The sequence below is a fragment of the Oratosquilla oratoria genome, chromosome 26, assembly GCF_046742065.1.
Source record: "Oratosquilla oratoria isolate Oo_2021 chromosome 26, ASM4674206v1, whole genome shotgun sequence".
In the NCBI taxonomy this organism is placed as follows: Eukaryota; Metazoa; Arthropoda; class Malacostraca; order Stomatopoda; family Squillidae; genus Oratosquilla; species Oratosquilla oratoria.
Window position 1 is genome coordinate 51,507,638 of NC_134802.1, and position 18,081 is coordinate 51,525,718.

Here is an 18,081-nt window from a genome sequence, read left to right on the forward strand (position 1 = left end):
GACGATTCTTCATGTGAGCGTTCTGGGGTGACAATTATTCTTGTGACCCGTGCGTTTACTGCATATCAAACAGGCCTCGACTAAGTCTCACGAAGTCGTCGTTGGCTTTGTACGAAGTCACCAGCAGTGTAATGCCATAAACCACTTTTCTCCAAAGGCACTTGGTACCAAAAGACATCAAGACGCATCTTCAAGTCAACATTCCGTCTCCATGTCTCACAGCCGTACAGAAAGGCAGGGAGCACAAACAACTTGAAAAATCGGGTCCTAGGTCATTTTGCATAAATATCGACATGGAGTAAGCCTATAGCACCATAGGCTTTCCCAATACTCCGAGAAACACTCTCACGTGACCTACCACTGTTTAGTCCTCTGTGGTCTGACCAATAGTAGGTGTAACCCTCTCGACTGAAATAACGACTATTAGGTCTCCGCGCCTCAAAGAGCTATTCTAAATCTCATAGGTTCTGCCAATAAAAAAAGGGTAACCGATTGTCAGCGGAATGAGGAAGAATGTTACAGACATCTACACGAAGAACCCACTAGAGCACCATTTCCCAACCCTGGAGTCGCAACCCCAAATGGGGTCGCCAAGCGTTTTTCCCGGAGCCCCCAAGACACCTGGGGCCCCCAAGACATCTTGTATGCTAAATTGATATCAAGCTTCCAAATTCACACTGCCATGATAAAATTCAATGATTTTAACTTTGTCATTTATAACCCTACATTACCTTTCTTACACATATATTTATTATACTTGTCCCCTACTTTTTACAGTCAACAACTAGTCATATACATTAACACATATACAAATACATTATTGGAGTCGTGGTCATATCATGAGGATCATATCGGGGCCGCCTGAAAAAAAAATATTGGAAAACACTGCACTAGAGGTTCATTCTGGGTCTGGCTTGACGTTATTCGTGCTTCGGTTGCACCACCCCAGCCGTGGATTTGACGTGGGCAGGGTGTAAATCAATCCCCACTAGAAACACAGTTTTGATGTCCTATACATAGATATAAAGACCCACCCACCCATGCCCTCACCCAGCGAGAGGACATTAACCGGTGAGTATATAAACCCATGCAGCCATCTCAGGACTTGTGGGATGGTATATGCACCACCACCTAAGCACTGTAGAGGCCAGAGAGGTTTCCAGTTCCGGCCTGAATCAAGAGCCGAAAATGTTAGCCTCGGTGTGCCCACTGCAATGGGGTAACGCTCAGTCTTAAGGACTCCCGTCTCCTGACCCTGCAGAGACGCCATGCACAGTAAACACGTGGCTTAGTGATCCATAACGGGGTTGGATGGTAGTCGACTCATAGGGAGTTCATACGCCCATATAGGTTTGCAACGACCCCACCCTCCCACTGACGGAAAGCCAGGCTGGGAGCCGCTTTAGTGGTCAACAACCTGACCATGCAGCCGGTAGTACTGGGTTGCATGGTACCAGTAGGAGAACAGCTATGCTTCCCCTCCCTAACTGTATTCAACTAAAAACAAAAAAAAAAGAGGAATAGAGCTGTACTCCAAGGGGCTTGTCTCTATGTCTCCATTGGTGAAAATTAGCGTGGTGCCCTAGGTGTGAGGGCGGCTGGGAGATAACTGCATTCTTGCAATGTGTACAGCTCACCAGTGAAGACATTTGTTGGCAGACTGGCATCGTTTCCGAGGAACGATCACTCGACGACGGGCAAAATTATCGTGACGACGGACTAAAACCGACTACTTTTCGCCCAGTGTGAAGGCGTCTTATGCAGGAGGATGGTGAACGGGTGGGGGAGAGGGCTAGAGAGGGAACGTCAAGATAACGAGAAAGTGAAGAAGATAAACAGTAAAAGGACAGAAGAAAAATAAAGCAAATGGGAGGGAAATTCATGAAAGGAGTGGAGTAACAGAAAAAAAACGAATTATGAGAAAAATGGCTGGGACAGAAGGAGAGACTTTCTTAGCAAAAGTATAGATGAGTATCAGGAGGAACAAGGAAGATGCGAGTTAAGATATTTTGGCGACCTCATCAGACTAAATTAATTATGCAAAGAGTGAAGTAAAAATAAACAAAAGCGGTGACGGTGAGGGGCGGGGTGCGTGTGTGGAGGTGGCGGACGACGACTAACCAAGGCCAAAGATGTTCTAAAACAACCGACTAGCTCAGCGGGGCGGAGGGAAGGTGGAAGGAACGAAGGGGGGGAGGGGAAATGACAAGGTCAACGCTGACGTGGACGGGAATGCGGGAGGGGAGGTACGAACTACGGGGGGTGGGGGAGTTTCTGGCGTTTCCCAGAGGAAGAATTGTAGCCCCGTCGTCGTCGTCGTCGTCGTCGTCGTCGTTGCTGCTTCTTGCCCAAACGATTGGGTCGCCATGTCGTCTGTTTAGACCTGCTCGCCTGAATGGGTCTTGTCTTTGGCGAGACAACCAACCGCTGTAGTAACCTTGTCCCCAGCGCTTCTATCTTTCGGGACAATATCCCGCCGAGGAGGTGCCCCAGGAAAGATCTGAAGAAGGAAGAACCAGAAAGAAGGAAGAGTGAAAGTCACAAGTGAGAAGTTTTCATCCTCGAGTACAAATGAGTTTTCATTCACAAAAGAATGTTATGTGACTGGTCGGAGTCTCTCTACTCCTAAAGACTTGACATTCCATATATGGGCATGGGATGGAGGTGGGGTGGGGTGGGGTGGGGTGGGTTACCCACAGCCCCTCCTCCCCCAAGAGTAGCTATCCAGGATCTCCCACCCACCCCCCCATACACCCCCGCCCCTAGTTTTCCAGAAAATCCCCCCTGGAAAAAAGAAGACTGGATTCCTGTCTATGCGTTAAATTAGTTTGGGTCAGTTCCTTTCTCACTGGCCAACAAGAGGCGATCAGTCGCCGGTGGCTATTTCTCTAAACGTGAAAAAATTAGGAGTAAATGGTCAGACATGATAAAGACAGAGCTTAGGGTGGTCCTGGGAACCGGCTACCAGCTGTTGCACCTCCCTATGGAAATGAGATCGATAATAGGCTTTGAAGATGAAACGGTACTCTACGATGTCCATCTCGTAGGATCACTGCCTTTCGGGATATGTACTTGACGTAGGCTTCCTTGTTACACAAGTGACTGACTCAAGGAGTAAAGTGTGTCTAGTCGCACCAAGACGCTATTTTTTCTCCAATAGAAAAGTCGCTTTTAATCTTTCACGCCATCTCAAGCCAAGGAAAGGTTTTGGTGTATTTGGAGATTGGAATGCATCATACAACATTTTTAGCCACGGACTCTGTGAGACAAGGGTGTTTGAAAGGAGGAGATGCTGTGAGTATTTGGCTGGCAACTTCCCCCCTCCCTTCCCCCCACCACCCACTCTCCTTGTCTCTCAAGAAAAAAGAGATACATAAAGGCGTTCAGGTATCAAATAGAAATCTTCTTATTCGTCTGTGATATGGAATGTATCAATATACTTTACCATGTATATATATATATATATATATATATACATATATGGCGCAATGGGCTAAGTCACTAACACTGGCCACGTGCTAGCCCAGGTTCGAGTTCTTGGCCGTACCATGTTTCAATTTCTGCATGTTGGCCTCCTCGACTCACCCTCGATGTTGATGGCTTAGAATTAAAGTGTATTGTGGTTGATATGTATATATATATATATATATATATATATATATATATATATATATATATATATATATATACATTTTAACAACCACAATGCACTTTAATTCTAAGCCATCAAAGGCCACCATGCTTGAAATTGAAATGTGGTACTGCCCGGTTCGAGTCCTGGGCAGTACCACATTTCAATTTCAAGCATGCTGGCCTTTGATGGCTTAGAATTAAAGTGCATTGTGGTTTTTAAAATGTATCTCTAATCACTGGGACCCATTCAGTGTTGTACATATGTGTGTGTGTGTGTGTGTGTGTGTGTGTGTGTGTGTGTGTGTGTGTGTGTGTGTGTGTGTGTGTGTGTGTGTGTGTGTGTGTGTGTGTGTGTGTGTGTGTGTGTGTGTGTGTGTGTGTGTGTGTGTGTGTGTGTGTGTGTGTGTTGTATATACATATAATCCATGCCAAAAATACGGAAGAGTAGAATTTTTCACTAAAAGTACTGCGACTTCAGAAACATTGCATGAACCTAACCTGACCTAACCTAACCTAACCTAACCTTCCTTGATTCGCTGTCAACGACCGTCATGGTACCCGGAAGTTATAGACAGCAACCGCGTCAAACAATGGCGGAGGTAAGAGGACATAAGATCGCCCGAAATGCAACAACGGGAGGAAGACATCCAAAGTATTCGAAATGAGGGAACAAGACTTCCTGAAAGATAATTCTATTCTTGAGAGATGTATGGCTGGCCAGGATTATATATATATATATATATATATATATATATATATATATATATATATATATATATATATATATATATATATATATATATATATATATGTATATTTTTTCTGTTTGTGTGTTTATTCATTTATTTTACTTATTTATCTATTATTGTTATTATTATTATTGTTATTATTATTATTATTATTATTATTATTATTGTTATTATTATTATTATTATTATTATTATTATTATTATTATTATTATTATTGTTATTATTATTATTATTATTATTATTATTATTATTATTATTATTATTATTATTATTATTATTATTATTATTATTATTATTATTATTATCATTATTATTATTATCATTATTATTATTATTATTATTATTATTATTATTATTATTATTATTATCATTAATTACTATTGTTATTATTATTATTATCATTATTATTATTATTATCATTATCAATTATTATTATTATTTGTAAGTAACGGTCTATCACTATGGGAACCAAATTTGACTAAGTCGCAAGGTCTGACCGAGATGCAGATCCAGGACTGATACACACACACACACACACACACACACACACACACACACACACACACACACACACACACACACACACACACACACACACACACACACACACATATGTATATTAATCCTTAGCGGGGGAAATCTACCGAAAATCTACACACTAAGATGAGGAAGAGAATAAACACGAAACGAAGAAAATTTGTATTTAGCGTCTTTGCAGGTGCTTAAACGGAGAGTCGGCATTTCGTGGAGAAGAGGGGAGAGAAGAGAGGAGAGGAGAAGAGGGGAGAGGCGTCATGTCGTCGTCGTCGTCTTCTTCCTAAATATCTTCTGATATTTTTCTTTATCGAAATGGTCACCACAATTCCTTAGGATACTTTGAACTACCGAGAATTAATAATTTGGTTACAAATGTTCAGACACATATGTAGCGTTACATGAAAATGTTCTATAAAAAGCAAAAACAGAAATAAATGATATCCTACCACCGTTGAAGCAATCGTAAAATTTAAGTTCCCGTTAATAGCTAAAAGATATCAATCGAACAAAGGAGACATTATTTTAACCCAATTCAGTCAGCTAAAAAAAAAATTGTCTGGCGTTAGAAAGAAAAAAATCTATAAAGAGGGTCACCTTGCTGAGGAGATTTTAATTAACAAAGGTGTACTAGCCCTAATCGTCGCCGCCGATCCTGAGAGTGTAACTTGTTGCCACACTCACACACTGATCATCAGTAGAATAAAATAACGATTCGCGCTTCGACAGTGGGCGTTCTTGTCATTCTATAAATGTGACATGAATCATACATTTGGCACTAGGAAGGAGAAAATAGTTATCCTACTTCACACCATTGTAGTCAATATGTAACCCTGCACACCATGTCAACTTTTTTTATCAAATGTCTTCCTCAGAGTCGACATGACGTCATGTCGCCTACGGGTGTCATGGGATTTCGAAGGAGGAGGAGGAGGAGGGGAACCGCTGCCATATTTATCAGTCACGTTGGACAGTCACATCGACTGCAAAATGATAAACACTGACTCATATGTGTGAGTAGTTGGTTCTACCCAAAGGACGAAACCATTGGTCAAATGCAGAAGTTACTCCAAACTAAATAAGATACCTAGACACCAGCTGAAACGATACACACAAATTGACCACAACCCCAACTAATGGAGATTAAAATTCCCTGAACAAGTATCATATTTTTTTATCATCATCATTATAGTCGGAAATCCAAATTATGGTCAAATCAATAGATTAGGAAAGCAATATCCATTACCATTACATGATGTCCCGATCAATGGGAAACTGCTCTAGACAGTTTCAGTCGTCTACTATTTGTAAGAAAATCTGTAATTCTTCACATCCTTCAATCATATATTCCCCAGATACTATATTTCGTTTTAAATTTGTGTATATTTCTAACCTATATGAACTCTTAGGCCATTACAGAATTTTTGGAATTTGTGTGAAAAAAATGTATGGCTTTAATCCTTCAGATACACTTATCCCAAATCAAGACGTCTTCTTTGTCAGCTTCACTTACCACTCTTCATTGATCAAACCACTACAATCAAGTCCCTTCTCTTCGATCCTTTAACTATGTCAAAGCTTGTGATTTTAGTCTCTCCTTATACAATTTATTTGCAGACATGGGAATAATTTTGTGGATTAAGGTATTTTTTCTTTATTGACTCTTCATCGATATAGTGGAAAACCAACTTTGTTTTCTTCAGCAATCTGTACGTTTCCCGCCACAATCCTAATGATATTTTTGTCAGGGGATTACAAAGGCGGAGCATGCCGACAGGAGACCTTTTGGTCCATAACTAGGTCGGATGCGGAAAAAATATAATAATGATAAATAAAAAATATATATAATAATATAAATGACAATAAATAAGATAAATGCATAGGTATAGTTAAATAATAAAACAAACAGGTAGATAATAATAAATTGACAGATAACTAATAATAAACGAAAATCAAGCAAATGATAATAAACAGACAAGTAATAACAAACAAATAAACAAATCATATTAAATAGATGGCAGTTATTACAGCATCTTGCTTAGGTGTTTATCTAAACGAATCTTAAAGCTTCGAACTGAACTACATTGCACTGCCTCTACCAGAAGTTTATTCCATTCATTAACTACACGGTTGGCGAAGTTGTTTCTACCCACTTCCAAATTAAATCCAAATCAAACCAGGTTGTTCCTTTGCAACCTACTAAGATCTTTCACCGCTTCTGTAACTGATTTACTTCTTACCGAACAATCCAACGATTGTCTTTTTGATTTAGTACACGTCCAATACTTTGCACTTCCTGTCAATTAATTTTTTTTTTCACTCTTGGCTCTAGACATATATTGAATCTACATTTTCCAAAAAAAAAAAAACTACAGCCGTCCTCATCTCTCACTCTTCTGCTGATCTTTGCATCATTCGTTTGCATTCTTTGTTGTACCTCTCGTCACTTACATAAACACTTCTGTGGGACATCGCTAGTCACTGCTTTCTATCCTGACATCTTGTCTTCTACTACTCTCTTCATCCGCGTGTCTTTTAGAAACCTTTCATGATCCTCCAGTATGTTCCAATTTACAAAGGATTGCAAAGGCGGAGCATGCCGACAGAAGACCTTTTGGTCCATAACTAGGTCGGATGCGAAAAAAATTATAATAATGATGAATAACAAAAAAAAGTTATAACAATATAAATAATAATAAATAGAATAAATAAATGCATAGGTATAGCTAAATAATAAACAGGTGAATAGTACATAATAATAAATAGACAGATAAATAATAATAGATGGAAATCAAGCAAATAATAAACAGACAAATACTAACAAACGAATAGACAAATAATATAAAATAAATGGTAGTCATTACAGCATCTTGCTTAGATCGTGATGGATCTTGTTGCAAGCCCTCTTACAACACATCTATCACTCTCGAGTACAGAAAAAAAAATAGATAAATAGATAGAAAATTAAAGACAAGACTTGCCACACATCTACCGAATTTTCACGATTCTCTCACAAAATTTCACTATCATGCAGGTCAGGACCACTGCGTGTATTTCTTAGTATACGGAGTTGAGGCTGTGCTCACCGGGTCCCGTCTCCTTGCTTTCATTCGTCAAATTTGGTCTTAAAAATTGTCAATGTGCTGGCTTCAATCACATTTTTAATCCACAATTTCTTCTTATGGTGTGTGTGTGTGTGTGTGTGTGTGTGTGTGTGTGTGTGTGTGTGTGTGTGTGTGTGTGTGTGTGTGTGTGTGTGTGTGTGTGTGTGTGTTTACCTAGTTCTATTTACCTAGTTGTATTTCACGGCAAGGGGAGCTATGCTCGTGTGCGCCGTCTTCATATCTATTTTTATCTAGATTATCTTTAAATTCATGTATTGTTTTTGCACACACCACTTTCTCATCTAACTTGTTCCAAATGTCTATTACTCTGTGAGGAAAGCTGTTCTTTTTCAGATCTCTTCTATAGCTGTCTATCTTGATTTTCTTTCCGTGCCCTCTTGTATTTCTATCATCCCATTTTATAAGATCCTCTCTATCAATAATTTCTATACCTTTCATGATTCTGTAAATAGTAATCAAATCTCCTCTCTCTCTTCTTTGCTCTAGTGTCTGTAGCTCAAGTTTTGCTAGTCTCTCTTCATATGATAGTTTTGAGAGTGTTGGTGCCAATTTTGTAATTGCTCTTTGTATTCTTTCAAGTTTTGTTACACATTTTTTTGTACTTGGTGACCACATCGTTGCTGCATATTCCAATCTTGGTCTTATCAAAGTGATTAGTATTTTCTTCACCATTTCTTCATCCAGGTATGTAAATGCCACTTTGATTGTTCTTATTAAATCATAAGTTTCTCCAAAAATCTTGTTTATATGTTTCTCAGGTGACATATTATTCATAATAATGACTCCCAGGTCCTTCTCATTTTCTACTTTTTTTATTCCTTCTTCTCCCAATTCATATGATCCTGCTATTATTTTTTTGCTTTTTCCAAATTCCATTATACTACACTTCTTAAAGAAGTATTGAATTCCATCTCTCACTTCCTGCTCCATTCCCATACTTTATTGAGATCACTCTGTAGTGACTCACAATCTTCTTCAGTGTTCACGTTTTTCAATAGTTTTGCAGCATCCGCAGAGAAGCTCATATAACTTTCAATTCCTTCATCCATATAATTAATATATATAGCAAACATTATTGGGGCCAGAACAGTTCCTTGTGGAACATCACTTATCACTTCATCCCAATTAGAGTGTGTCTCTTATCACCACTCTCATTTTTCTTTCTTGCAAAAAGTCTTCCATCCATTTAAGCAGTTTGCCCTGTATTCCACCTGTAGTTTCTAATTTCTTAAACAACTTCTTTGTGGCACCTTGCCAAAGTTTTTTTTTTTTTTAGGTCTAGAAATGCACAATCAGCACATCCATCTCTTTCTTGTATTATATCTATTAGCCTTGAATAGAAACATATTAAGTTTGTGACGCATGATCGTCCTTGTCTGAATCCAAATTGTCTTGGATTTAGTACGTTGTTTTTTTCTAAATGCCTTACCCATCTACTTTTGATAATTCTTTCACAAATTTTTGCTATCGTGCTTGTTAGAGAGACTGGTCTATAGTTTGTAGGGTCTTCTTTGTTTCCCCCTTTATATATAGGTACTATATTTGCTCTTCTCCAATCTTTTGGAACTTTTCCTTCTTTCAATGAACTGTTTATTAGGCTATGTATTTTGTCTGCCAGTTCATTCCTGCATTCTCTCAAAATCCAGTTTGCTATTTCATCTGGTCCATGCGATTTTCTGACATCAAGATTACTCAAGTGTTTCATTATTTCATTCCTTGTTACTTCTATTTCTTTCATAGGGGGGACTTTCTCCTCCCATTCGATATCACTAGGTTGTATGTTCTCCCTTGTAAACACTGATTTAAAATGCTTGTTCATAATTTCTGCCATTTCTATTTCCTCTGTGTATTCAACTCCTCCTTGTCGTAGTTTCTCTAAATCTTGTTTGTTTTTCACTTTGTTGTTTACAAATCTGTAAAATAGTTTTGGTTGATCTTTACATTTTTCTTTGACATCTTTTTCGTATTTTTTTTTCTTCTCTGCACACTTGCACATATTCATTTCTATAACTAGTATATATTTTCCATTTTCAGGTCTTTTGTATTTTTTCCATTTTGTCCAAGCTTTGTCTCTTTTGTCTTTTAACTCCCTACAACTTTTGTTGTACCAGCACTTTACATATTCTTTTTCTTGGTTTTGTCTTGGGACATACTTCTCCACTCCTTCTTTATAAATTCTTGTCAAAATATTTCATTTCTCTTCCACTATTGTTTCCTCTTTGTATATTCTTTGCCAGTCTTCTTTTTGAAAGAATTCTCTTATTTTATCAAAATTTGTTTTTTCATACATCAATCTTCCTTTTCTATATTGTTCATTTCTTTTTATGTATTTTTCCTCATTTAGTTCCATTTCAACCAATATGTGGTCACTTTTACTTATTGGTGTCTTATATTCAATCTTTTCCACTATTTCAGGTTCTGATGTGATTATTAGGTCCAGTCTTGATGGTTCTTCTTCATTTCTATACCTAGTGTTCTCTTGAATCCATTGCGTCATTGTGTGGTCAATAATCATATCAAGTAGTACATTTCCCCATGAGTCTTCTCCACCCTTTACTGTCATCTCTTCCCAGCAGACTTCTTTACAATTAAAGTCACCCATTATAACTATTCTTCCTCCATCTTCCATTATCTTATTTAATGTTATCCTTGTGTCTTCTAACATACTTTTATGTTCTCTCTCCTCCCACCTCCATCATAATCATCTCTACTCTGTTTTTCCATATGTGACATGCTTCACATTTATATCCTTCTTAGTCAGGAACTTTCTGCTCCTCCTATCTTTGTCTTCCACCTCCATCATAATCATCTCTACTCTATTTTCCATATGTGACATGTTTCACATTTATATCCTTCTTAGTCAGGAGCATAACTCCACCCCCTTGTTTTATCTCTCTGTTTCTAATCCAACAATTATTTGCTCCATGTCCTACACTGTTGGGTGGTAGTGGACCTTTCAATTTTGTCTCTACAATTCCTATTATGTCCGGTTCTTTTTCTTTCAGGTAATCATTCAGTTCGTTCAAGCCTGTTATTAAGCCATCTATATTTGTGTAAGACATTTTCAAATGTCTGCTACTTCCATCGTGTTTTCTGTTCCCCTTCCGTTTTTCTCTGCTATGTACCATTTTCTCACTTTCATATTCACTATTTTCCAATAGAATTTCTCTTTTTCTGTCTCTGTTCTTTTCTCGTTTTTTCCTTAGCTTCTTGTGTTTTTGCTTTTTTTATCATCTCTTTCTTCTTTGTTAATTTCTCTTTTTATCCATATCTGTTTAAATTGTTCACTGTTTGCTAGTTTTCCTGTTTTTGCTAAGATATTCTCTGCTGTTGTTTGTGACCTATTTTTTATCTTAATTGGTCTGGTCTTATCTGTATTGTATTTCCCTAGTCTATATATTTCTTCTATTTCTTTCCCTATTTCTGCTCCATCTTCTTGAACTACTTCCAATATCTCATTTACTTTCTCTTTCTCCTCCTTTATTCTTGTATTCCAATTTGTATTATATTTCTCTTCCATTCCCAATATAATTATACATTTCTTTTTATCCGCTAAGTCTCTCACTATATTCTCTTCCTCCCTCATCACTTTAATAATTGTGTCTTTAGTTTGATCTTTCATCTGTTGTGCTACTATATCCTTAAATACAATTTTGTTATTCTCTTGGACTTTTTTCCAACCCTGTACTTCTTTTGCTATGGATTCTTTATCCTCTTTATTATTCCTCTTTAATTCTTTATTCTCATCTTTTACTTCTTTTAACTGTCTTTCTAATTCTTCTATTTCCTTAGTTAAGGGTTGGTTCTCCTTCTTTAACTCTTCCAATTTATCAACTCTCTGTGCTATCCTTGTAAGTTGACCGAACCTACCCTTCCAATGTTCGGTCATTTTCTCTAGTTTTTCTTCTAGACTTGTTAATCGGGGGAGGTTGGCATCCCCCCCCCCGCTCATTAAATCCATGGAAATTATTATTTTCACTTTCTATTGTGTTGTTCTTATCTATATCTCTAACCTTAATGCTTTTACTGATATCGATTTCCCCTGTGTCGTCAGCAGACCTCCTGTTTATATATATATATATATATAAATATATATATATATATATATATATATATATATGTATATATATATATATATACTTTTTTTCTACAGTCAGGGGGAGCCCGTTCGTCTCCCTCCTCATTTCCTTCCATTTCCCTCAGTAATCCCTCCCCTTCTCCCCTTTCATTACCTTTCTACTACACCACGAGCTTTCCCCTTCCCTACTAATACAAAAAGGTACTTCCTCGTAGTTGAAATCCACGAAAATTGCGTTTTTTCCGGAGTTCCAATCTTCGCCGTCAATCCGACGATTGTGGTGTGTATGTGCGTGTGCGAGAGAGAGAGAGGGGGGGGAGGGAGGGAGGGAGGGAGGAACAGATGGAGAAATGAGGAAATGGGAGAGATAGAGCGAGAGAGAGGGGCGGGAGAGAGAGAGACCAAGAGAGGAAATGAGAAAGTGAGAGGGTGGGTGAGAGAGGAAAAGACATTGAGCGGGCAGGTGTTGGAATTCAAGAAGGAAGTCGCGTTTCAGTATGTATTAAATCGAGTCTGCGTGCTTACACATGCATACAGAACGTCCAAGCGTTTGAGCATCTTCACGTGGATAGTTTTGCTCGATATTTCCATAGATAACTAAGCTGCTGCACAAAATAGTTTTAGGAATATAAAGATACATTTACCCGCACGGTTATATTTCCCCTCCCTCTCAAGTTAACGAGCAACCGCTATGGGGTTGGCATTGTTCCCGGTTGGCACGCCTGGATAGAGGCCCCGGGAAGACAACAGGTTATTCTTGCAACGCCCTCGTGGCTTCTGGCAAAGCTCCCACTAGGCTTTGGCGCCTTCTCCCCCTTTCCCTAGCTCAACATATGTCTACAATGCATTCGCCACGACGAGAGTCATATCTGTGCACGTATGGCTGATTTCTTGTTTAAAGAAAAGTATTAATTATTTCATTCTAAATTTAAATCCATTCAGCCCGAGCGGATGTATGCAAGGATTTTATTCTCGGCAATGACGGACTGTTTTATTCAGCTGAGAGGTACTCCACATTCTTAGAGAGTTAGAGAGTTTCTTTGAAAGAGTCACGAAAAAGAAGCAGTGCCACCTCGAAGTTGACAGAAATTTACATGTGCGCGCGCACACATACATACATAAACCCACTCCCACCCATTTCATCCCCACATACTCCACTCCCACTCACCACCACTCCCTCCCTCTTTTCTTGGCTCCTGCTGGATGGTGGGTCATCCCTGCATCTCGCCCACTGCCCTCAGTCAGAAGCAATGTAGCAAGACACAGCACATCCGCAGCAGGGCCGCTTCATTTAATCGGCGACCCACACCTCTGTTCCCTCACACAGAAAAAGACAAGACAGGAAGAAATCCCTTCGAGCTGCGTCATAATATCATTCACACATACACGGTGACCAGACGTCCCGTATTATACGGGATTGTCCCGTATTAAAAGAACTTGTCCCGTATCGTCCCGTATCGACCCTCCCCGGGAATCGTTTTGTCCTGTATTTTCAAGATTTTAAACACTTGGCATGAAATTTTGAGAAAATCTTACATTTTACAGGTATATTAATTCAAAAACAACAATATCTGAGTGAAATATTATATATATAAGCACTGAGTGGATCTTTCAACACGGCAAAGTTGTAATGTTTCAACATATGTAATACGTTGCTGCTTGAAACAAAATGTACAATAGACACACCACTTTAAAGCAAGTGAAAAAAAAATGTACAAGTCAATGAAACAGGTCCTGGAGCTGCGAGCTTGTTTTGTGCACTTCGTATAGCCAGTACACATTGTCCACATACCTCTCCAATTTAGGTGTCCCGTATTCCAGTTTTCAAAATCTGGTCACCCTGCACACATACTCCCTCACTCCCCCATCCCCCACCCACTCCCTTCCATGCATCACAGCATCATCCATATGCAACCACTCTCCATTCACCCCTATCTTCTGTCTTCTCCCTTCCTTCCTCAACAGACATTCCCCTCTTTCCCAATGCCCCTTTTACCCCATCCATCCATCACATCCTTGGTCGCCCCCTCATGTTCATTCCTTCCACCTCTGCCTTCCACATTTTTTACTATTCTTTCTTCACTCATTCTTTCCACGTGTCCAAACCACCCCAATACTCTTCCATCAACCCTATCTCCCAACTCTCTTTCCACCCCTACTCTCCTCCTTACCTCCTCATTTCTCACCCTATCGAGCCTAGTAACCTTTACCATATTTCTCAGGCATTTGATCTCAAACACATTTAAACTCTTCCTCTCTTATATTCTATGTTTCTGTCCCATACAATGCTGTTGGCACAATCACTCCTTCATACAATCTCCTCTTAGCATCCATTCCCAAATATTTATTTCTCATTACATTTTTTAATCCCCCAAGGCATACTGTACAAATACATACAAAATTAAAAGGGATTGATGGTGGAGTGATATCATTCTCGACCACTAATTCAGCAATCCAAGTTCAAGTCCCACCCTGTACTGAAAAGAATTCAGCTGCAGTCCAACTCTAGTGGGGAAGGAGGATAATAACTGTAGATCACAGATCCAACAGGTTATTTAAAAACATGGTGAGTCACACGCACCAGTGCAATTCCCAAACTTTGTGAAAATATTGTAAAAGATTGGTGGATGAATTACTTGGAGGAGAGAGGAATCCCAATTGACAATTAAATTGGGTTAAGAAAAGGAAAGCCTTGAGTAAATGAAATGATAAGTTTTTAATCAAAGAGTTGTTGTCCTTCATGAGAGCATAGGGTAGATAATGTACATCTGGATTTTGAAAAGGTTTTTAACAAGTTACTGCTCATATAATTAATTCAGATGTTAGGAAATGTAAATCTTAAATGGTGTCCATTAGAATAAGTAAAAGATTACTGTATATACCCATATAATAGTGGAGTTTTTCAGTCCAGTTTTTAAGGCTGAATTTAAGAGGTCAACTTTTATGTGGATACTTTTTCAGGGACGAAATTCACGTCTAATATAGGTCGAAATTTGAATTAGTGTACATACATATACCAAAGGCTTTTTCTCCCTTACAAAAGAGGTAGCCAAAGACAAAAGCATATATCCACTCTCACTCATTTCATCCCCACATACTCCAATCCCATTCACCACCCCTCCCTCACTCTTTTCTTGGCTCCTCCTGGATGATGGGTCATCCTTGCATCTCACCCACTGCCCTGGATCAGAAGCAATACAGCAAGGCAGCACATCCACAGCAAGGCTAATTAATTTAAATTATTCATTTGAATTAGTAAAAGACTAATTTATGTATGAATTCTTATAGAACAAAAATATAAGGATTAATGGTGATTTACATATGATTGTATACATCAAAATATACATCTTGTTAAAAAAGACTCACTGATGGATCATTACCATGGCCACTTTGCTCCTGTAAATATTTAGCCTTGCTTTTTCATTGCCTTAGCATATACAGTGTATAAGTATTTGGCTGCCAGAAAGTGTAGGTCAAGTTATACATGTAATGATATACTATACTTGGTTGTACATATGTTAAGACAGACATAAAAATCTAGAGTCGACTTTTATTGGAGGTGCATGAAAATTCTGGATTTTCTGGTCACCAATTAGGGGGTTGACTTCTAATTAATATCAAATATTCCTTGGGTATGTACAGTAAGTAGTGAGAAATAAGGTTTTGAACCGGACAGAGGTGACTAATGGGTACTACAGGATTATGTTTTGGTACCTGTGATCCTTCTGTGTATTAAAGATATAATGAATGGATTAGGTAGTCATGCAAACTTATTTGCAGATGATCATGAAGAAAGTGATAAATGAAGAGGATTGTAGAATGCTACAAGAGGACATGTATAAAGTTTATGAATAGACCCATGATTGGAAGATGATTTTCAATACAAAGAAATATAGATTATTGATATTGAGCCAATGCAATAAAAGACTGACATAGAGATTAATGGGAGATGAAGTAATGGCAAAGCAGAGGAAAAATATCTAGGGATTGTAATCAGGGATCATCTACTGGCAGAAAGTCATTACTATGAAGAAAATAACTGGAGAGGCATAAATTCCTGACAAATATGAGTGATGTTTCATTACATGGATGATGTGATGATATGTGATATGGTTTAACGTCACAAATTCCCCCAATCAGAAGGCTAGGACGATGCCCTTGACAGAGGACTTTGTCATTACTATAAAGAAAATAGCTGGAGAGACATAAATTCCTGACAAATATGAGTGATATTTCATTGTATGAATGATGTGATGATATGTGATATGGTTTAATGTCACAAATCCCCCCCCCCCATCAGGAGGCTAAGACGATGCCCTTCACAGAGGACTTTGTAGCATTGAATTTAATCAACCATGTCCTTGGTGCAACTTCGCCGGTGGCAGGATTCGAACCGCCAACCCCTTGACCTTCACCACAAGTAACGACGCCCCAACCCGCTCAGCCAGCGAGTTTCCGAGCATGGTTGAAGATGTGGAAAATGAAAAGTTCCCGAAAGTTCGATTTACTCCAGACTGAAATATGTGGCAGTGTTGTGGTCACCGATATGAAAAGGTAAGAATGAAATGCTTTGGTTTTTTGGAAAAGGAGTGACCTGGTTGCACTTTTGTCTGGAGGATGCTGGTGTGGTGCTTTAATCAACTGAGATACTTGTTCCATTGTTTCCACTGGGAAGTTGCGTGGAGCAGTTGGTAATGTTCCTGCCTTGGAATGTGAAAGGCCCAGGTTTGGTCCCCAATAGGTGCAAAAGTACTTTCATGATTTTCCAACCCCTTTTCACATCAGAGGCACAGTAGTTCAGTGTTACATATATATGCTAACACCTTTTCAGTATGGTCGAGCTGATCACACTGATTTCAGACTTCAGTCACAACCACAGCCATACCAATGTAACAAAAAAATTCACATGCACTTCCCACCATACATACAACCATACCAAGCAAGATTAAGCCACTGTGGTGAGGTACAGAGACTGCATCGTCCCTCAACAGGCCTCAGTGGAGATCCATCTCAACTGGGTGAAAAATGAATGGAATAACTTCAAACATTCAACATCTAAGGTCGGCAAGAGGGAAACCTGGGGTGGTAGAAAAAGGTTAGGTTTGTAGTGGGCTGGACGGAGAGGGAAGTTGTGCAGGGAGTTCTTATGTTTATGGTTCTTCTTGGCAAGGTTTTTGGGAAGACAAAACCTTACTTTCTTACTTTGTTGGTTGTCAGGCCAGACGGCCCTTCACCACTTTCACTATGCCTCTTCAGATGGTTCTATCCTCTGCCAATTCTTTCCAGTCCTCTCTTGGTGCCACCTTTTCCACATCCTTCTTTACTCCATCCATCCATCTGTACCTGGGTCTCCCTAATGGTCGTCTGCCCTGTACTCCTCCTTCCATCACTTTCCTCGGTAGTCTGTCTGCCTCCATTCGGATGCAGTGTCCAGCCCACCATTTGCTCTTCTTCCCCGTACTTCATCCTGAATGTATAGTTCTCCAGTCTGATCTCTAATTTCCCTGTTATGTCTTTGTCTCCATCTCCCTTCTTCTTTATCATATACTGGGCAGAGGATTCTTCTCAGGATATTGTTTTCAAAAAAGACAACACGACAACAACTAATATTATTCATTTTCATTGGCACCATTGATCATTTCCCTCAATGACTTGGGGATGGGAGCAGGACAATAGTCACCTGTATTGTCACAATATATTGTTCCTGGGTTTTGGAGTAGACCTCAGTGTTCAACTTATGGGGAAGTGTCATAAGGCAAGGATGCAGTAGAGTGAATCTAGATATGCAAGAACTTCTACACCCTCCTTGTTGTGTTCTCTTCTTTATTGTAAATCCTGTGACAGAATGGGTGACCTTGCTAGGGGTGGCTCCCAAGGCAGGTGAGAGTGAGGGGAGCTGTTTTTGGAGCACCTTTTCTAGCCTTCTCCCCATATGGAGAGTGAATCTAGATATGCGATAAC